The sequence below is a fragment of the Plecotus auritus genome (genome assembly GCF_963455305.1).
Source record: "Plecotus auritus genome assembly, chromosome: 7".
Lineage (NCBI taxonomy): Eukaryota > Metazoa > Chordata > Mammalia > Chiroptera > Vespertilionidae > Plecotus > Plecotus auritus.
In genome coordinates this window covers 171051767-171074796 of record NC_137774.1, presented here as the reverse complement: position 1 = coordinate 171074796, position 23030 = coordinate 171051767, and the positions used below count along the sequence as shown (strand labels likewise).

At 46.6% G+C, this 23030-nt stretch overlaps 1 protein-coding gene across 1 annotated transcript in view; it reads right to left on the bottom strand.

The window, feature by feature from the left end:
* Nucleotides 1-18443, bottom strand: part of LIFR (LIF receptor subunit alpha) — a 109858-nt gene extending 91415 nt beyond the window's left edge. Inside the window, exons 1-2 of the mRNA XM_080678467.1 lie at nucleotides 18357-18443; nucleotides 16525-16570 (exon numbers count right to left, since the gene is read on the bottom strand). The gene's annotated coding sequence lies outside the window, so the exon portion shown is untranslated. The remainder of the gene's footprint in view (nucleotides 1-16524; nucleotides 16571-18356) is intronic.
* Between the last annotated feature and the right edge of the window lie 4587 nt (nucleotides 18444-23030).

Genomic DNA, 23030 nt, shown 5'->3' with positions numbered 1-23030 from the left:
GCTGGCCTGCATTTTCTTGCTTCCACTTGACTGTAATGTGAGCCAGCACTCGGAGCCATAGAAACCTGACACGGTTCTGTAAGCAAACAGCTGTAAACGCCAAGTCAGCATGCCGCGGAGCCTCGCGTGGAGGAGGACTCGAAGCTGGGCCGGTCATCACTCCGCTGCCTTGACATGACACGAGACAGTTCTATTGGCAGGCCTCGCAGTCAAGTCAGCAGGGACTTACGTAGATACAGTAGTTAGTTGCCTGTGATAAGAAAAGATCAGGAAACCAAACACATAATATTTTTACCTCCGGTTTGCTTGTGTGCCTGTTGCGGGGTGGGCTGTGAGCAAAATCCAGGTCCATCCAAAGCACAACCTTGTGAAAATTGGTAAAGCAACACGCTGAAAACAAAATGTTTAGCTCGAAATAGCTTTCTAGACAAAATCCCAATTGCTTCCAAAGCGAGACCGTTGATTGAGCCAAATGCGCTTGTCTGAGATAAAACTGGAGATCGCTTATCAAGCTGTCCGTGGGATCCGTGATGATGACACAAACAGACAGCTGAAGTTAGAAGAAGAATTTCATGAGTCGCTCAAGGAATTCAAGGACACCAGTTGCAAAGACTATTATTATGATTTGGTTTCTGGACATCTGGCCACGGGATCCAGGCAACTCATTCTCCACCCTCCTCTTTCTTTCCATTCTGACTTCTAGCAGTTTGTCTACAAGCTACCAAAGGAAGGGGCTGACACCGATAGGCCCTCCATGCCCTTGAACTTTTCAGTTCCTGAACGCTTCGTGGGATGGCAGCCACTTATCACCCTCACGATGGTCAGTCGGCTGCAGGGGCAGGAGTCTGGCTTCCTGGCTGGCTCTGTGCTTCCTACAATGGTCTGCAAACAGCAAGGACACGCGTGACTCCATCAGTCCCGCCGAGGAGGGAAGGTGAAGTGAGGGAGGGCAGAAGAAGCTGCTCCATCTGCATGATCACACAAGTCACACACGGATTACGCACATCGGAGCTGTTCCTCTGCAGTCAGGTGTTGAAATCCGAGGCCGAAGCTGACAACAACGAGTTTAACAGTCTTCCTAAACAAGCCTCACCTCATTGCTGTGCTGCACTTTATATTTTGAGCATTAACAAATAAGCACAGCTGCTATGTTTTGATCAGAAAAAGAAGCCACATTTTTTTTTTTTTTAAAGATCTCATTTTTGGAATTTCCCAAATTTCTGGTAAAATACCCAAATATCTAGATCTGGGCAAAACTCCAAGTTGTCTCAGAAATGACTCCCAGTGCTTCAGCGAATGGTGGCACAATGCAGAACATGCGGAGGCTGCGCTGAGTCATCAGTTAGTGACATTTATTACATACTCACTGTATACGCGGCCTCATACTAGCACATTACACAAACAAAATTTCAAGATAGGGAGGTATTTGTACCAGGGGGACACACAGAGGAAGCTTTCTTTAGGTAAAAGATACAGGTCAATGGAGAAACATCTTCGTAAATGTCCTTACCCTACAACTGTTCCCTGACAATGAATAAGTGAAACTATGAGCGGTAAGCAGAAAGGCACTGCAGAATCTAAAACCTGCTTTTATACAGACATTTGATGTATAGCGTCTTGGTTCAAAATCACAGGTGAGTTGATGGACGTCCTAATAAAGACTGAACTGCCTTTCTCTGCGATACTTTAAAGAACTCTTTGTAGCAAATGGCTCTCATTCCAGCCTTTAGTAATTGACTTCAAGGGACAGGGGGCTGCCACGCCAGCATTTTGCTCACTAAACTTTATGCATCTCCAGAAAATATGGCTTCCATGCAAACGAAATAATTGTGAATTTAAAGCAAGGTTAATAGGTACATAGATTCAACATATCTGGTAGAGAAGTTTTATGAACAGGCAACCTTGCAGTAGAGGGCACAGGTTCCTATGGCTGCAATTAGACCTCCCTGAAATCTAGAACATTGAATTCCTCTCTGAGATTTTCTCAGGAAGGAAGAGATACTATTTGCTTACTTCAAACACTTTGGACTAAAATTGCTTGCTTCACACAGTTTAGGAAAAAATCTCCTTTGGGGGGAAAATCCAGTGTGTGAGTTCCCTTCCCTGTCAGCTTGCTGGTATACCGTCGGAGAAATGGCATGAAGTCCACAGTGGCAAGATTGCACCTTCCCCGCCCAGTCTTCATTGCCCCCTTGCTGCTGGGAACAGTGCCTTCATTTCTTTGGGGGGAACGTTTATGATTCAGGTAGCTGTGATGTCATCCCTGTCTCCAGAGCTGGGCACATGGCCCAAAATGGCCATAGAAATTGGGTCAAAGATTGGCCTTCCCAAGCCAGACCAATGAAACCCAGTTTGGGGAGCAGCAACTTGTGGCTGCCATGTTGCTCCTCACGGGAGAGCTGCCTGAGAAGGAAGCTAACCTGGAGAAAGCAGAGCTGAGAGATGGAGAGACATACTTCAAAGCTGTCTTTGAGCATCTAGATCCAGCTGAAGCATCCATCTTATATAAAAACTGCTGTTTGAAATTTTAACCCTGTTATTTTGGCTTCTGTAAATGCTTGCTTGCTTAAATGATAAGGAAAATAAGACTGCTCCCATTCCAGAGAGGCCATAAACCTTCCCCAGATGAAGTTGTCAGTGCTGGCACCAGGCCAAGCCTTTGATTGAGGTCTCAAAGTCCCAGCACATAGGGCTCTTTAAGAACTTGCAAAGGGGACCAGAAAAACCCCATATTTGAGAGACAAAGAAGGTAAAAAGATATAAATAGAGAAACGTCCTCCATGTTTTTTGCCCAGAATTTGAGAGACATTTTTCTCTGGGCCCACGTGTAATAATAATAATAATAATAATAGGTGTAACTCCATCTCTTCAGTGGTTCTCAACCTTTCTAATGCCGTGACCCTTTAATACAGTTCCTCATGTTGTGGTGACCCCCAACCATAAAATTATTTTCGTTGCTACTTCATAACTGTAATTTTGCTACTGTTATGAATAATAATGTAAATATCTGTGTTTTCCGATGGCCTTAGGCGACCCTGATAGTGGTTCTCCAACGCTGCTGTAGAGCCTAAGACCATCGGAAAACACAGATATTTACATTACGATTCATAACAGTAGCAAAATTACAGTTATGAAGTAGCAACGAAAATAACTTTATAGTTGGGGGTCACCAAAACATGAGGAACTGTATTAAAGGGTCGCGGCACTAGAAAGGTTGAGAACCACTGCCCTAAGTGTTGCTTGCTTCTTTGGTTTTTCTGTAACACAGCTATAAATGAATATAGTTGACCAACACCCTTACTGTCTACCTCCCTACTCCCTACCCCTAGTCATTCCGTACCCTGCTGCCAGGACCTCTGCCTGGTAACAGCCTGTCAAACTTCCCTGTTGGAAATCACAGTCCCCAGACTCTTCAGGTCCTGCCTTGCCTGCTGCCTCTTCTCCCCAGGAAACCTGCGCACCGTCCTGGTCTTGCCCTCTCCCCACTCGTGACGCCTTCCCAAGGCAGAGTTGGTCTCCAGTTCTAACATGTCCTGCTCGTTCAATCAGCAACTAAACTTCATTCTCCCAAAACGATGGACATTTTAATTCTCTAACTAATAAACCAATATTTATTTTTATATTTTTACTATATTTTTATTGATTTCAGAGAGGGAGAGAGGGATAGAAACATCAAGGATGAGAGAGAATCATTGATTGGCTGCCTCCTGCATGCCCCCCACTGGGGATTGAGCCCGAAACCTGGGCATGTGCCCTGATCGGGAATTGATTCATGACCTCTTGGTTCATAGGCCAATGCTCAACCACTGAACAACACAGCCAGGCTAGTTTTATTTTTTGCCTAAGGAGGTTTGAATGAGGTTTCTGTCATTTGCAACTGAAAAATCCGTGATCTTCATTGGTAACAGAAGTTAATCTTTTTAGAGAAGATTGATTTTTTTCTTTTTTAAGGAGCCAAAGGTCACTTAGAGCCAGGCTTTTTTGAAATAAGACAGGTATTCAAACATGAGAGTGCCATTTTGTGCATACATTATTTTGCACTATATTATAACTAGAGGCACGATGCATGAAATTTGTGCAAGGGGCTCAGCCCTCGCAGCCCCGGCCGACCCTTGCAGCCCTAGGTTCATCTGGAAGGTTGTCCGGACGGTTGTTCTGCTGTTCGGTCTAATTAGCATATTAGCTCTTTATTATATAGGATGAAATATAATGAATATAAACTAAAATGCAATGAAACTAATTTCACACATGCCTCTAGGAACTCAAAAGAAGAGTCTCTCCAGTGCCTCCTTAAATTGGAATGGCTTTTATTTAAATACACGTTAGCATATAATTGTTAACCCAATGAGTAGCTTTAGAGCAAAATACTGTCCCAGGCACAGCTGACTGAGCACCTGCATTGGTAATGTCTTGGGAGGCTGGTTTAACATTCAGAGTCCTTGGACCCCCTCCAGGCCCATTTAATCAGAATCTCTGGGAACTGGGCCTGGAAATGTTCGTTTGGGCCAATATCAGGTAATTTTCAAAGGTGTGCCATTCCTTTAAGTCCTGTTTCCTATATATATTTTTAGTACATCTTCAAGTGTTACTGCCTGAACCTAAAGAATAATTCTAAGAACATCTCATCATTTATAAGATTGGAAATTGAATTTAGAAGTGCTTAGGATGCAGTCAGTGTAGGCCAAGTTAGCTGCGGCAACAAATATCCAAATTCTAGTGGCATACAACTCTAAAGGTTTATTTCCTATGCATTTACATTTTCATTATGAGACACTCCAGATCTCTGGGTGTGGGAGCACTTTCTATGTGGAACATAGCTGGTCTGGGGAGGAGGGGTAGGCGGCCACAGGCAGCTCTAACTGTGTCCACTCAGAAGTGGCCCGTGCCCACGCCACAAGCCATTGGCCAAAGAAGGACACACATCCACCACTGTGTTCACTGGAGCAGGGAAGGATAATCCCATAGAAAAAGGATGGTGTAGGGTGAGGCAGCAAATACTTTGAACAGAAATATACTCTACCACCTAGGACATTTGATTAAGGAGCTGATGTGTTCTTGAAAAAAAATGGGAACTCTGTGGTCACATAGGATTGAAAACTGCTGCATACTCTAGTCATCTCTGCAGCTATACAAGGTAAACCAGTACATAAAGACTCTTGCAAATCCTGCAATGGAAAAATATTGGGATTGTTTAACTCCATGTTTTAAACTTTTTTAAAATGCTCTATGATTTTCGTTATACATTTTTTGTTTCCATGGAACCCTTTTCAAACATCATCACAAAATACCTCAACAATTTGAGGTGCATTGGACACAGATGCTATTTGTACTGTAGACAAAATAGCATTTTCTTCTTCGCCTACTACAGAGCATGCATGTGGAATATTCCTCGTAGAGTATTGCACAATAAATTCTGTGTAGCTTCAAGCTATTTGTATGTAAAAACATTCTGGTTTTCTACTAAGTCATCAAAAACTAGAAGAATCTATGCAAATATCCTTACTATTATTCTAACTAGTTACAGGCGGTTGAAATGTAATAGTGTCACTGGAAAGCATATAAGAAGTGAATTAAATAAGCTGGTTTTTCCAGGTATGGGAGTGTTCCAGAAAAGATTTTACTTTTAAATCTTTCTCATTACCATGTTTGGAATTGGGCAATGCCTGTAAATTGAGGTAATGCACTTCCCCCCCGCCCCCCCCCCCCCCACTTATGGGAACCTGTCATTTTAAAAGTTCATAGCAGTTCTGTAGTTATAAGTAAGCAGAAAAGTACTCAGCTCTCTAAGGGTTGTGATGGGGAAGGTCATTTTCTCTCCCTCCACCCAGTGCACCTTGCCCCTCACTGGGATGCTGGTGACCTCCACTGTGAGGTCACTCTGCACGTGGAGGCTCTTGTTTCTCAAAGTCATTATGTGGCTGGCACATGCCAGAAGCAGAGGTGGCTGTGGTCTCCTCCTGATATTTCCAGTTTTAAGTCATGCTGGTGGGGAACACCTATTTGAAACGCCTTCCTCTGTTCTCTGACCTCTTTCTTGCCTTTATCACTGCTTCTCAGCCTCTCCCTGCCTCCTCCTTCTCTGTCTATCCTTAAACAACAGGGCTCTTCTAATTCCTGCCGGTAGTTGTCTTCTTGATTCGCTCTCTATACCTGCTCCCTGGCCTTCTGCTCCACCCGCACCTGCCTCCACGCCACATGGCTCCTGAGCCCGGGGGCCATATTCTAACTGCCAGCAGGTCATCTCTACCTGGTACTGCATATTTGCCTCAAAATTAACATTTCCCCAAACGCTTTCTTTTCCTCCCCAAGCTCGTGTTTCCACTCATTGTTGCACCACCTGTTTAGCCTCCTGAGTTATAAAGTGGGACATTATCCCTGGCCCCTCCCTCACCCTTAAGCTCCAACTCATGCTCCTATTCTGTGCAGTCCAAGAAACATGAGACTCGAGACCTTCTCCATCTCATGTGCTGCCTCCATTCAGATGCTGGTTACCATTTGCCTGGATTTTGAGAGCGTGATGTTGGGGTGAAGAGTTGGATTGTGGCACCCAGGTGGCTTGGGATGGAATTCTGACTCTTGTGGACCGTCCCTATCACAACCCGTAGAGAGCTGTGGAGTGACCACGTTACTTAACCTATCTGTGCCTCAGTTTCCTATGAAAAAAGGATCACTATAATAGCTGCCAAATGGGGTTGTGAGGATTACTTCCATAAATATATACAAAATGCCTGGCCAATAGAAAGAGCACAATAAATGTTAGTTACTAGGACTATAATGACTCTTCACCAGCACTAGTCTCTTTCCACTCCCATTCGAATCATCTTCCTAAGAAACAAATCTTGTCACGTCACTCCTTTGCTCCTCCTGGCTTTCTACCATTTAAAGAATAAAGTTCAACTTTTTTTTTTTTAAATATATTTTATTGATACTTTACAGAGAGGAAGGGAGAGGGATAGAGAGCTAGAAACATCGATGAGAGAGAAACATCGATCAGCTGCCTCCTGCACACCTCCCACTGAGGATGTGCCCACAACCAAGGTACATGCCCTTGACCGGAATCGAACCCGGGATTCTTCAGTCCGCAGGCCGACGCTCTATTCACTGAGCCAAACCGGTTTCGGTGAGTTCAACTTTCTTAGCAGGACATTTAAGTCCCTTCAAATATCTGTTCCCAAGCTGCCATTCCATCTCCATTTCTGATTCCTGAGGCTCTAAACACTTACTCTACATTCTGAGCCGTGCAAAACTTCTCACCATTCCTCACACACCTCATAACCATCGACAATTCTGCACCTTTGCATGTACTACATCTGTGTGAGTCAGCTTTCCTAAGTTGCTGCTGTAACAACCATCCCCAGGTCTCAGTGGTGTTTCACAGCACAGGCTGATTTCTTGCTTATTACAGGACGTGTTGTCTGCAGCTCTACTCCAAGGTCTTCTTTACTCTGAGAAGCCCTTTTTCTGAAAGTGGTGCTTTTTCATGTGCAGAGGAAAAGGAGTGATGCTGGAATGTCATGATGAATCTGAAAGGTATTCCTCAGAAGTGGCACAAAATATGTCTCACATTTTCTTGGCCAAAGCAAGTCACATGACTAAGCCTGATCTTAACTGGGGCAGATAAATATCAACCTCTCCCAGGGAGATGGAGCAAATGATGAGAAATAAAGAGATCACCTCCCATTTCCCTGTATTTGAGATGCCACCGTATGTCTCTCCTTGTCCCCATTCTTCAAAACCTGCAAAGCTAAGTCATCCTCTCCTTTGTGAAGTGTTTCTGTTGGCACCAGGCAGAGTTAACTCATTTCTCTTCATCCTCTAAGGCAGTGGTTCTCAGCCTTTCTAATGCCGCGACCCTTTAATACAGTTCCTCACATTGTGGTGACCCCCAACCATAAAATTATTTTCGTTGCTACTTCATAACTGTAATTTTGCTACTGTTATGAATAATAATGTAAATATCTGTGTTTTCCGATGGTCTTAGGCTCTACAGTGACCCACAGGTTGAGAACCGCTAGCAGGGTCGCCTAAGACCACTGCTCTAAGGTCTCTGGCCCCACTTTCTACAAAACAGTATCTATTTACACCTCCCTTTGTCTCAATTTCTTGACTTGTCTATCCCCAGTTCCAAGCATCCTGGTACTCAGAATATGCCAACAAAATGAATAAAAGAGGCAGTCTGCTGCTTCGCCACTTCATAGCCATGGTTGGGAAAGCGCTTCTGCCTGTGTACCGTGGTAGGTGGCCAACCAACTCCGTCATGCAGGCAGAATGGAGGCTCTCAGACCAATGGGAAAGCCAGCGTGGTTTTTTCTTCACACCTACCAAATACGAAGATCATTTTCTTATTTTGCTCTCAGTCCGTTGCTATGTACCAAGAATCAATGCCGTGAAAAGATACTGATTATGCATATAGCCTTGAGCATTTATAGACACGTAATACTCAAATGAAAACAGATTATGCCCATATAGTATTTGTCAAAACATTTGCCTCAAATCAGATTACCTGTTGAGAAGACAATATCAGCAAAATCATCTTAATGAATCATCAGTAAGTTTCACCTTTGGTAGACTCTTGACACGATACTACATCAAAGTGCTGAGTGTTCAGTTCAACCCTAACTGTTGCAAAGTCATCCCTGTCATCCCCTCACAGACACTGTCTTAGGCCAGGTGCCATCATTCTTACCGGCACGTGACTGCTCCCCTACGTGGTGTCTCAGAGGCCCAGATGCCCTCCCACCACTCTCAGCCTCTCACTCTCAGCCTCCCTCATGAGGCTTCACTTTTCTTCTTGAGCTTGCCCAATGCCCTCTCTTCACCATCCTCGAACAGTGAAATCTTGTCCTTTGTAAGTTATCACTGTGTTTTATCAAATCGCATTATAATTATTTGTTTTTGTGTCTGTTTCCTCTTAATGGGATAAGAGCCTTTGAGAGCAGGTACTGCCATGTCCAATTCCTCTCTACACGCAGAGCAAGTGCCTTTGCACAGACTCACGATGTTCAATTAATGTTTGTTAGATTGAGTCACTGCTGAACTGCAGGGAGAAATATGGCTTACGCGTTTTGTGGTAACATGAAACAATTAAAAATGCTTTTTGATCTGCTGTTTTCATGCAAGCTAATATTTTCATGATTTATGGGGAATGTAGTGTCTCTAGTATTAACCAATATGTTTTGAGTTAATTAATGTGACTGTTAACTTTCATACATAAACACCATGTATGACATTTGTAAATGAACCAATTCTCCAGAGAACGTATAAGTATACTAAGAGAAATACAGTCTTAAAAAGAAATAGTCTTTATACATATCATAGAGCTAAAGAAAATGCAGAAGGTACCAAATGTCTCATTGCTATCTTTGCTACAGAAAACAAAACTGAAAGTTTCACTAAGACATGAAAGTGAAAGAAATAAAATGAATTTATGTGTGCTCTAAAAAAACAGTAATAACAGGACAACATGTTAATTTGGCCAGCTCTCCTAAAAGAAAAAGAAGCTAAATGCAAATTACATCCATTTAATTAGTTCAAGCAGGAGATTTTCCGTTTTGGTATCTGTAACACATGTTATGTAAGAAATTGTGAGTGTGGGAGGGGGAGAAAGAGGTTGTAATTCAAGCGAATCTTCCCAGAACCCTGGACTGCACCAGGAATGGGGCCAGAACAAGCATGGCGACTGCCTCCTGCAGGGTCACGTTTGGAGGTGAGTTTATCAGAGCCCTTGCTTGAGAAACACAACTTGAGCATCGAAGGGCTCCCAACGTCCAATGACCTCCATGTGCTTCCCATGCGGGTCACAAGAAACGCCGTGGCGGCTTTGGCAGATGGAATGGGATGGGAATTTTCAGATCTCCGTCCAACTTTTCAAATAGGCTGTGTGCCCACGGGACACCAGGAAGGCCCTGCTATTTCTAAAGGGCAGGGACCCACAGCCACACAGAGGCACCTCTGAGCCATTGTGAATGGTCACTTAGTCACTCATTTCCTGTGTAGCAAAGCATCCAATTCAGCTCAGAATTACACCATAACTTTGAAAATATAAGTTGATAGTAAAATATGACCAGTGAGCTCCCTTGCTAGCTGAGCGCTCATGGATTTGGAATCCACCATAAAGGGCCTGTGAGACCTTCTCTTGTCTACTCCCTCTCCACCAGGAGAGCATGGCCGGCCACCTAGGTCAGTTGACACCCTTCCCTACATGCCATCAGCAACCAGTATAGCATGAAGCCTCGGCCAAGTGGAGCGTCACTGTTAATTGCTTACCCAATATCCACTTCCATCTTTTCCCTCACTAAACACTTGCCCAACTAAGTGTTCATTTTCGCAGCCAATAAAACACAAGTAGCTGTTTGCCTGAGAGTTCCGATAAAGCTTTAATTTTCTGTTAAAAGGAGACAGAGACACCACTCTTTTACCTGCAGCCAAATACATTCCGAACTGATACACCGAGTCTATTAATAGAAGCTCTGTCAGGGCTGCCCAGGGGAAAGCCAGACTCAGGCTACTCGTAGTAGAGGAATTAGTTTGGAAGAGGTAGAAGCCAGTGGGTTCTCCTTCCCTTTTCCAAATATCCTTTCATAGCCACCCACCCCGCCTTCTCATGCAATTCTGGACCAGTCTTAGAAGATGGGATCCAAGTTTCCGTTTTGTAACATCAATCCTGATACATCGCATACCAACATTATGACTTCATTCCTTGGAATTATAAAGGTTCTTCTAACACTAAGGGTCGTTAGCATTTATCCTGCCCATGTTAAATTCGTAACGTAAGAGACCTGGTCAGTTGAAAGTAAAAGAAGTCTCACCCTTGTTCATAATCCTATCTAATAAAAGAGCAATATGCAAATTAGCCATCACTCCGCTACACCCACAAGCCACGCCCACCAGTCAATCAGGAGCAAGTATGCAAATTAACCCAACCAAGATGGCTGCGGCCACAGAGTGAGCAGGAGGCTTGGGTTTCCCCAGTAATGGAGGAAGCCAAGCTTTCTGCACACCCTGGACAGCCTAGGCCTCCACTCAAGGCTACAAAGTTTCAATTATAGAAGGTAAATAAATCCCAGATACCAGGGCCCCCGCTTGGGTCACCGGGGGGGGGGGGGCATGGCCAGCCTGCAAACCACCACAGGCCCCTTGCCCTGGCTGCCCCACACCCCAAGGGAACCCCCACCCTGATCCGGGACACCCTTCAGGGCAAACCAGCTGGACCCCACCCATGTACCAGGCCTCTATCCTATCTAATAAAAGAGTAATATGCAAATTCACCATCACTCCAACACACAAGATGGCTGCCCCCATGTGGTCAAAGATGGCTGCCCCCATGTGGACACAAGATGGCCGCCACAAGATGGCCAGCAGGGGAGGGCAGTTAGGGGTGACCAGGCCGGCAGAGGAGGGAAGTTGGGGGCAACCAGGCCTGCAGGGAAGGGCAGTTTGGGGGCGATCAAGCCTGCAGGGGAGGGCAGTTAGGGGTGACCAGGCTGACAGAGGAGGGCAGTTGTGGGGGGAACCAGGCCTGCAAGGGAGGGCAGTTTGGGGCAATCAAGCCTGCAGGGGAGGGCAGTTAGGGGTGACCAGGCTGGCAGAGGAGGGAAGTTGGGGGCAACCAGGCCTGCAGGGAAGGGCAGTTAGGGGTGACCAGGCCGGCAGAGGAGGGAAGTTGGGGGCAACCAGGCCTGCAGGGAAGGGCAGTTTGGGGGGACCCAGGCCTGCAGGGGAGGGCAGTTAGGGGTGACCAGGCCTGTAGGGGAGGGCAGTTGTGGGCGATCTGGCCAGCAGAGGAGGGCAGTTGGGAGGGACCAGGCCTGCAAGGGAGGGCAGTTGTGGGTGATCAGGCCAGCAGAGGAGGGCAGTTGGGGGAGGGGGGAACCAGGCCTGCAAGGGAGGGCAGTTGGGGGTGATCAAGCCTGCAGGGGAGGGCAGTTAGGGATGAGCAGGCCAGCAGAGGAGGGAAGTTGGGTGCGACCGGGCCTGCAGGGAAGGGCAGTTGGGGGGGACCCAGGCCTGCAGGGGAGGGCAGTTGGGGTGACCAGGCCTGCAGGGGAGGGCAGTTAGGAGCAAACAGGATGGCAGGGTAGCAGTTAGGCATCAATCAGGCTGGCAGGGGAGTGGTTAGGGGGTGACAAGCTGGCAGGCAGAAGTGGTTAGGGGCAATCAGGAAGGCAGGCAGGTGAGCAGTTGGGAGCCATCAGTCCTGGATTGTGAGAGGGATGTCCGACTGCTCGTTTAGGCCCGATCCTACAGGGATCGGGCCTAAACGGGCAGTCAGACATCCCTCGAGGGGTCCCAGATTGGAGAGGGTGCAGGTTGGGCTGAGGGACACACCCTCCTGTGCACGAATTTCGTGCACCGGACCTCTAGTCTTTTAATAAAAGAAGATGCAACTCTACACACCAAATTTTACATAATATCGTCTCCATTATGAAAACCCTATCTTCAAATTCCAGCTGCAGGTACAGTGTTCACCTGTTATTACTCAGGTCTGACTCAGCTATTGACATTCATGCAGATTCCATAAGGACCTTTTGCAACTTGTATGTTTATATGCTATTCCCACAGTCATTTTCTGAGTGCCAACACATAGGTTTCTATAGGCAGAGGTCATATTGCTCTTTTGAAAAACAGCTCTGCAAACTGGTACCATCTGGTTGACGACCTGGGCTGTGGACGTTGGCGCCCGAGGCCCATGCAGACAGACAGGTACACCAGAGCTCTCACCCCAAAGCCGCTCTGTCCTGGCTCCAAGTTTGGGTTTGGCACGTGTTTCATCTTGTCCTGCTCTAAAACTCTCAAATAGTATTCAAAAGAGTGGGCACAAAAAGGCAGCGTGCCTATCTTCCTTGAACTCCCCATTGGAGAAGTGTCCACCACAGAATTTAGAAATGACACACATTCGTCACTCAGACACTCTGATCCAGGACCGTGGGCACCATGGAGTGGACATTTGCCATGAGCAAGGGTTGTGCTGAACTCTGTACAAATCATCTCCTTCAGCCTCTCACATCTAGGGGTCGCCATGAGTCTCCTGATGTTAAGTCCTCCGTGCATCCAGCCCGTGCGTATTATGAGCAACCACTGGGCTAGACTCGGGACCGCAGTAATAACCTGAGTGGGCCTGATGCTCCCCACCCCGCCCGGCCTCACCCTCCACACGCACAGGTAACCCATGGAGCTGAAGGGGGACAGACATCGCAGTGTAGTGCGTGTAGAGAAAGAGGAAACCAAGGAGCATACCACAGGGACTCTGACTGAGGTGCAGGTGGGAGGACAGATCTTACTGAGCAATGTCTAAGCCTGGACATTCGTGGTGATTCGCGTAATTGGCGAGGCGATGCTGATGCTGGGAGGGAAAACCATTCCACGCAGAAGAGACACGATGTTGTTGAACATGACAGGGGCAAGAAAGTGCCAAACAGCCCTTCTGAGGGCCGAAAACAAGGCCACTGCGGCCGGAGCTGAGAGGACAGGGACAGAACCGGGAGAGAGAACGGAAAGGGGGCCAGATCCTGCGGCCAGGTTGGGCGCTTTATCCCAAAGGCAACACGCGGCCATTCAAAGTGGTAGCTGTTGACACTGGTGTGTGTGTGTGTGTGTGTGTGTGTGGCAGGAGGGTGGACAGAGACACTAATGATCAGATTTAAACTGAGATTCAGAGGAAAGAGTGGGTGCAAAAACAGTGTGCAAAAAGAGTGGGTGCAAAAAGGCAGCGTGCACTTTTACCCAAAGTCACTCTACAGCTGGACTTGGAACCCAGCGTGCCTGACTCCCAGGTGCCATTGTGTGCATCATTTTGGTGTCTCCTTTGACACACTCCTCTGCCTCGCGCAGCAATGAAAGGGAGAGCAGTGGTCCTGACGGGGCTGGGGAACGGCCTGCGCGGGCTGTACAAGGCCTGTGAAATCGTTTGGTCTGGCCCTGCCAAGGCCTTAGGGGTGAATTAATTAAATATCTGACCAAATACAGCAGGCTAATGTTTAAGCTGATCATTTTGTATGGCCCGTGAATGATGTCATAAATATCCAAATGGCCCTTGGCAGAGATAAGGTTCCCCACCCCTGTGTTACAGTGTAGTGAACTGAAGACCTCCATATAACGGATGCTTCAAAAGGGCAAATACCCTCTCAACAACGATAGTATATAATAAAAGATGAACTGTCATTTATGAAGTGCTGATTACACATTAACTCTCATCATCATCATCATTGAAAACACATTAACGTTTATGGGGTCCTCGCTATGTGCCAGACACTGTCCTAAGCTCTTGGTGTGTATTATCTCACTTAAATTTCACCAGTATTCAGTCAAGTAGATTCCATCATTGTCCTCCCTCACAGAGGAGCAAACTCAGACACAGGAAAGAGAGACAGTAGTCACGTGACGATGCAAACAGATATACAACTGCAGTGGGGCCAAGGGGGCTGAAGGAATAGTTTGCAACGCTACGCCCTGGTCTCATTTAATCGCCACGGTACCTCCATGTGCATTCTGCACACGGGGCAGCAGAAGCAAGGTTTAAGGAGGGAGAGAAAAACTATTTAGGCCCTTGGCTGCGGACAGCCTACTCAGAGTCTCCCAAGTCATGAATCAATGATTTCACTCTGTGTCATGTCGCATCCGAGCTGCCATTAGTGAATCGTTTAGCTTGGAAGCCTAAGTGGCAATTATCCGCACATTAAGAGTTCCAAAACATGGTTCTCACTCCAGCACCAACTCGCCCTATTTTTACATGCGAACATTTGCTGCTGCTTATATAACAGAGGCCAGGCATCGAACTGACCACTCACATGGGCATGCCAGGGAGCCCATGCTTCTGCTCGAACTTTCCGTCTGTTTGGTGGGATGTAGAGTTTGCTTAATGACTGTGTTTATTTCTGTTCAAAGCACTGGAAATAAAAGGTTTGTGCAGATGTTTTGAGGACACCCTATAGGCTATTCACAAACTCTTGTGGTTGGGTCAGCCACTGCAGTAGGTAGGACCAATGACTCACTCTGGACTGGGTTTTGTTGGTTCATAAAATACTGTTTGGGTCTTGTCCTAAGCAAAGTTGATGTGTTCATCACAAACATTGCTGGTTGGGGAAGGGGGCCGCGGGGATGAGATTGTTTGACATTTTCTGGGTGACTAAAGTTCCTTTCAATGTTCCCGGTCATTCCCAGACTGCTTTGGACACAAGGAGCATTGGAATCTACTAGTAAGAGCCGCCTTCAATTGGAGTGTCTGGCCCAAACCCTGCGTTTTCTGAAGGAGAAAGCTGGGTCCCTGAGAGACTGAGTCACAGGACCAATGTCATGGGCCTGTCGGGGGCATAGATGTGCTTGGACCTCCATCCCCCTGAGAGCCGCCATCCACAGCCCCTTACTCACTCCACGCTGACTCCTAGACGGACACCCCTCATTCCTTCTGATGTGAATGTTTCCTCTCTTCTCCCTTTTCCATTCCTCGAGTGTCCTGCCACGAGCAGCTAAAATGCCACGTGTTAACCCCCTACAATGGCTTAGCGCCGTTGCCAACAGTGATGTAACTACTGTTTTTTCCAGGAGTAGAGTTTGGAACCGAAAACACTTCACAGAGGAAGACACAAAAATGTCTAGAAAAGGACTGTGGAGAAGCCTCATAAGCGAAGGAACTGTGACAGGGTGTCTCCATGGTACGTGTAAGAGAAAATGTGAGCAAAGCTGGTGGCAATAAATGTGACAGACACGGGCGCTGTGTATCCCAGCCACGGGGTCTGACGGGATTCCGTCCCTTTCTAATGGGTCAGGGCGGATTCAAGAAGGGAAGGATGTCAGGCAGGAGGTGCAGGGAGAGTTTGTGAATGCCATCGGGATGGAGGATCTGCCATGGCTAAGAGCTCAAACCGGTGCTGTCCAATCCAATCGCCACTGGCCGCATGGGGCGAAGTGGAAATTGTTCAAATGCCATGGAATTTGAAAACTCAGTTCCTCCATCACAGCAGCCACATTTCAAGTGCTCAGTGACCCCACGACGCTAGTGGCTGCTGTGCGGCCCACACAGGCGGCCAGCACCCTCATCCCTGTGGATGGTCCTTTAGAATGCAGACACAGACACATCGAAGAGAAGGGCGGATGACTGCGAGGAAGGGGGGTAGAAGGACAAGCAGAAACAAGGGAGATGGGTTACACGGAGTGACCCAGAGAAAGAACCTGATTTGGGTTTGATCTTAGACTCCAGGCCAGGGGTGGGCAAACTTTTTGACTCGAGGGCCACAATGGGTTCTTAAACTGGACCGGAGGGCCGGAACAAAAGCATGGATGGAGTGTTTGTGTGAACTAATATAAATTCAAAGTAAAGGAGCAGAGGGGAGAGCAAGAGAACCCTCCGCTCTTTCGGCTCCGCGGGCCGGATAGAACAGCCGAACGGGCCGGATCCGGCCCGCGGGCCGTAGTTTGCCCATGGCTGCTCTAGGCACTCGCTGAATGTTAAAAATGACGGGGCTCTGGGCAGAAACATCCTGCGGTTCTGGCTGGCAGATAATCCTTTGTATGAAGAAAAAAGCGTACCTTCTGCAAAACTGTAAAACAGGAAAAGACCAGTGGTTTCCAGGGCCTGGGAGGGGAGAGAAGGGATGGAGGGGTGAAAGGTGAAACACGGGATTTTCAGAGCAGTGAAACTGTTCCGTATGATCCAGAAATGGTGAATACATGTCATCACGTATTTGTCAAAACCTACAGAACGGACAGCACAGAGAGCGCACCCTCCTCCAAAGCACAGACTTCACAACATGCACCTACATTGGCTCAGCAGCTGTAAGACACCCACCGCACTTCTGCGGTGTGACTAATGGGGGCGCCTGGAGAGGGCAGGAGGACGTGGGGAGGGGCATATGGGAACTCCCCGTACTTTCTGCTCAGTTAATCTATTAAACCTGAACCTGCTCTATGAAATAGCATCTATGAATTAACTATTTCCCATAAAATATTTGCAAGTGCTCTAAAGCCCCCATTTTCACCTAAACAATGAGATGACAATAAAACATTAATTTAGTCTCAGTGGATAATCTAATGTAATTAAATACAAATATCTGTCCGATAAAAGGGGCAAACAACAGGGCCCTTCTCCGGGTGCCCACCGCACAGTGCCAGGCACTGCTCTTGGTGAGCAGAGAGCCAGCTGGGTTTCAGCCCACACCTGTCCCCTCCCTCCCTTGGGCACCTTGGTGCAGGGCACAAACTGCACAACTGTGGCTCTACTGGGGCCCCGTCCATGACTATTGTGGGGCTGTAGGCGCTGGCATCCTTATGTGGCTGGGGACAAAGAATGACCATCTCTGTGGGTGCCAGCAACAGGCTGGAGAGTCACTGAAATCAGTAAATTCTTCGACATCAGTCTTAACAATTTTTTTTTGAATTATGTCTCCCCAGGCAAAGGCAACAAAAGCAAAAATAAACAAATGGGACTATATTAAACTAAAAAGGTTTTGCACAGTGAAGGAAACAAAATGAAAAGACAATATACTGAATGGGAGAACATATTTCCAAATGATATATTTGATAAGGGGCTAATATCCAAAATCTATCAAGAACTCATACAACTCAAAATCAAAAAAGCAAACAGTTCAATTGAAAAATGGGCAGAGGACCAAACAGACATTTTTTCAGAGAGGATATACAAATGGCCAACATATGAAATGTAAATCCAAACCACAATGAGATATCCCCTCACACCACAATGGCTACTATCAAAAAGTCAATAAATAACAAGTGTTGGTGACAATGTGAAGATATGGCAACCCTTACATGCTGTTGATGGGATTGTAAATTGGCACAGCCACTATGGAAAAAGTATAGAGGTTCCTCAAAAAATTAAAAGTAGAACTACCACGTGACTCAGCATTGCCACTTCTGGGCATCTATCCAAAGAAAACGTAAATACTAATTCAACGAGACATATGCACCCCTATGTTCATTCAGCATTATTTGTAATAGTCAAGATATGGAAGCAACCTAGGTATCCATGATCAATGAACAGATAATATATACACACACACACAATATACCTATATGTGTGTTTGTGTGTGTATATATATATATATATATATATATGTATATATATATATATGGAATATTATTCAGCAATAAAAATAAGTGATGTCTTAGCATTTGTGACAACATGGATGGCTCTAGAAGGTATTATGCTAAGTGAAATAAGTCAGACAGAGAAAGACAAATACCATATGATTTCATTTACATGTGGAATCTCAAGAAACAAAATAAATGAACAAACAAAACAGAAACAGACTCAAAACAGAGCTTTGGCCGATGTGGCTCAGTTGGTTGCGCATCCTCCCAGGCACCGAAGGGTTGCCGGTTAGATTTCTGGTCAGGGCACATACCTTGTGGGCTCCATTCCCAGTGGTGGTCGTGCAGGAGATAGCCGATCCATTTTCTCTCTCCCTGATGTTTCTCTATCTCTCTTCCTCTCCCTTCCTCTCTCCCGCTTAAAAAAAAAAAATCAATCAAATCATATTTAAAACAAACAAACAACCCCTCCCCCAAGAAAAACCAGAAACAAAGAACAAACTGATTGTTGCCTGTGGGGAGGGGGTTGAAAAGGTGAAGGCGACCAAGAGGTATAAACTTCCAGTTATAAAATAATGAGTCACAGAGATATAATGTACAGCAGCGGGAATGCAGTCAATGATTTCATCACAACCTTGCCTGGTGACGGATGGTTACTAGACTTACAGGTATCACGTGGTAAGGTGTATAAATGTAGAATCACTGTGTTGCATACCTGAAACCGATATAATATTATTGTCAACTGTCAGCTAAAGAGATTTCAATAAAACAAACAAAAGACAAGACAGACTTCCGGAGCCCACCTAGACCAAGCGATCTACGATCCGTGCCTTTAGGATGGGGCCTGGGAGTCTGCCTTCCTTTCAATCAGCTTCCTAAGTGATTCTGTATGGACACTGCAGTTGGGGGGGTGGTATTGATGTAGATTGGGGTTCTCAAACTCCAGCACGCGCCCCAACCACCTGGAGGGCTCCTGTGCACACAGCTTGCGGGCCCCACCTCCGCAGTAGCCAATTCAGTACCTGGCGTGGGGCCTGAGAGGTTGCTGTAACACGGGGCCCACACTTTGAGAACCACGGCTGTAGACAGAGAATCTCTCCTCACCCAGCAATGTTGTGAAAAGCCAAGGAAGTGTAAAATTCCACTTACCATTCACCCACAGGATTGAACTGGCTTCTGCCACCCTGTTACTCAGATGACTAACGCCGCGACCTTTTGTTCACCTCATTAAATAACTTGGGAGTTTTGAACGGCAATATGAAAAGGGATCTCACCTGGCCAGCCCTAATCTGGTACATTGTCCTGGGTCCAACTGTTTATATTATCATCAGTCCAGTTCCTTTGCTCCTGTTTGGGGGTGACCTGCAGAAAACCATTCAGCCTTGTATTACCTTGAGCTCAAAAAATGAAAATCAGCCTCTTTCTTCACTTGCCTTGAAGAGATACCCTGCCAAAAAAAAAAAAAAAAAAAAAAAAGTGTACAAAGAAAGAGAAACCTGAAAATATTCTGAACTTCAGAAAGTGTTATTTTGGGGAGCTTTCTGGGACAGGATGTGCCCATCATTAGCTAAAGGAAGCCCAGCTTCTGATAAACATTATTTTGCCTCACACAGATCAAAGAGAGCCATTTATTGAAGGAAGGGATGGAAGTATTTGGTGAGGCCCTCCTACAGACTCCCGGTAAACAGGATAAGCCCTATCAATGAGTGCTTACAGGGCCAGGCCACCGTCCCCACGAACAATGGAGCAGCAAGAACAGTGGGTGCAAGGAAAGAGCCTGGTCCAGACAAGACTGTCCTGCCAAGAGAACGGCAGTAAACAGGATTAGTTGTAATGAGATTATCAACTCCAGACGGGAGGTCTGCCTGGGGAGCTCAGCGCTGCATAAAGAGAAGACGCAGCAGTATGTCGGGGAGAGGATTACAAAGCCAGGGCCAAGGGCTTCCCCTTCCTCTCCCTCCGGCCCAGGGATGCCAGCTCTCCCGGGCTGGAAACGTAGTCACTGTAATTGAGTGTGTGTGTGTGTGTGGGGGAGGGATAGGGGGGTAATGGGGGAAGAAGGACACACATGTAACACCTTAATCAATAAAGAAATTTAAAAAAAAATTGCAAATATCACTTTGTAGGAGCAGAAGAACCAGCAGCGAAAGCACTGGCATCGTGGTTCTCCGGGATGCTGGCCATGTCCAGAGACATTGGAGCTGTCACAACTGGGGAGGAAGGGGCTCCTTGCATCCGGGGCAGAGGCCAGGGCTGCCGCCCAGCACCCTGCCGTACACAGGACAGCCCCCTGCAATACCCCTCTTTCTTTCTTCCTTCCTTTCTTCCTTCCTTTTCTCTTTCTTTCTTTCTTTCTTTCTTTCTTTCTTTCTTTCTTTCTTTCTTTCTTTCTTTCTTTCTTTCCCTTCCTTCCTTCCTTTCCTTCTTTCCTTCCTTTCTTCCTTTTCTTCCTTCCTTTCTTCCTTTTCTTCCTTCCTTTCTTCCTTCTTTCCTTCCTTCCTTCTTCCTTCCTTCCTTCCTTCCTTCCTTCCTTCCTTCCTTCCTTCCTTCCTTTCCTTCCTTCCTTCCTTCCTTCTTTTCTTCCTTCCTTTCTTCCTTCCTTTCTTCCTTCTTTTCTTCCTTCCTTCCTTCCTTCCTTCCTTCCTTCCTTCCTTCCTTCCTTCCTTCCTTCCTTCCTTTCTTTTCTTTCTCTCTTTTTTCTTCCTTCCTTTCTTTTTATCTCATGGAAATTTCTTCGCACAAATTTATAGGTTACATTTAATGATTCCTTTCTGGGTTCTGATTATAAAAGGCATATAAGCTCATTACAGAACATCTGGGGGGAACAGGAGAGTGCAGAAGGATTAAACGTGCACTTACCTTATCCTGTGTAACATTACTGCCAATATTTGGGTATGTTTTCTTTCAAGATTTATAAAGATGAATTTAAGCTGGGATCATGCTGTTCATAAAATTCTACTTGATGTTTTTTAAAAATATTTTTATTACCCTTGATGCTATCTCATATGAATGCAGTTGTGCCATTAAACAGGCTTTGAAAACACGAGTTTAACAATTGCTTAATATTTCATCTTGGAATTTAACGTATCAGTTATCTGTTGTTGCATAACAAATTACCCCAGAACGTAAGACAAGTATCTACCATGTCACAGAGTTTCTGAGTATCAGGATTCAGGAGGACCCGTGGCCATGGGGGCCCCACACACCACGGGCTGTAGCTGGAACACAAGCTAAGTTGGCCAGATACTGGACTGGACTGGACTATGGAGCGGGGGACCTGGGCAGTGGCTGTCATTCTAACCCTGCTGAGGACAAGACCGGGCTTTTTCCATGGAGGGATGGATGGACGGAAGCCCTGCTGAGGACAAGACCGGGCTTTTTCCATGGAGGGATGGATGGACGGAAGCCCTGCTGAGGACAAGACCGGGCTTTTTCCATGGAGGGATGGATGGACGGGAATCCCCATGTCAGGAGTCCTTTCCCACAAGTATGGAGTAGCAGCCTGGCTCTCCCCTCAGCGTCGGAATTCCTGACGTTGATCTAATTTCCTCCCGAGCGAATTGTCCTGCGCTGCGCGGGGAAGATGCTGAGGCAGGCGGCTGATGATGACTGAGGAAATAAACAACAGGTATGGCGAGAAGGATGCCAGAGGCCTGGACTCCCATGGCTAATACCATGCCCAGGACAGTCATTTTCCACCTGTGACCCACGGAAGCCCCAGGGTCGCTCAGCCACCAGGCACGTAGATCCACGCAGTGGTTCCAGGAGCAGGGGTAGGGCATGCAATGCTGGCTCTGCCGACAACCAGCTTGCCCCCTTTCTGGTTCCTAAGCCTCACCGAACCTACAGCCAGGAGAGAGAATGAACCCTCCTCCAGTTATGCACTTCAGTGGAACTGTTGGAGAAGCCCGAAGAAACCCAAGTGACGCTTAGAGAAATGGAGTTACCCAGCTCTATTACGCCGGCGGTCTCAAAGGAGTCACCTCCAAAATCTGAGCAAACCAATATGGTGGAAGCCCCTCTTTTATCCCCTTTTGGTGTCTTGGTCCCCCAAATATGGATTATACTTCCGGGCCTTTCACGGGCTTTGCAAAAAGCCCCAGGTGTTGGGGGTCTTGAGACCATACCTAAGGGCCTGGCCTGGCGCCAGTGCTGATAATCCCCCTCTGGGGGCTGTGTCATGGTTTATGGCCTCTGTGAAATGTGAGCATTTAGGTAACAGGTCATGCAAGACCAGATTGTGGAGGAAACGGGCAGTGACTTAATTATAGGTTATCAAGAATGTACATTAGGTTATTGGCACAAATTCAGATTGCTAGGCCTCCCCCCCGCCAAAAAAAAATGTCTATTTTCCCCATTAAAACCGCATATCTCAGAGACGAGCCACAGAAAACACAAAGTGAGTCGGGGACATGGGCTTTTGTAAATTTAAGACTTTCCCGTTCTCCTGTCTAAAAGATAAACCAGTGGCCATGCCCACGTCTCCAGGAAACACAGTTTGAAAACCACGGCCTCCAGGTCTGCGAGCTAAGAGAAGCAGTTTCGGTAAAGTGGCCGCAAATCTGACTCTGTGTTCTGGTGCCACCACGGAGTCTCCAGCCCAGTTACAGAATCCGAGGGGGATAAGAACACTCTGGGAGACGGAGAGCTCAGTGTGCAGGCGAAGCAGGACTGAAGGTTGGAGGGTGGAGTGGGCCTGAGGCACAGCTCAGGGCCATGTCAGTCCAGAGGGCTTGGGCCCAGGTGGTCTTTGAGCTGTGGATGTGGATGAAATGAGAGTGAGAAGAGGGCTGAGCCTGGGAAATGGCAAACGATTCCACGATGTCTAGTATTTTCACTTCACTTTTTATGTGAAGCTTACGTTCTCAATTCTATTGCAGGTTCCTTGGTGTTAGGGGCAGCTCTAGACACGTAAAAATTGTTATTTATCATCTTAGTGTTTAGACAGAGTAGATGCTTAAGAATTCAGTGTATTAAGTAAATTAATT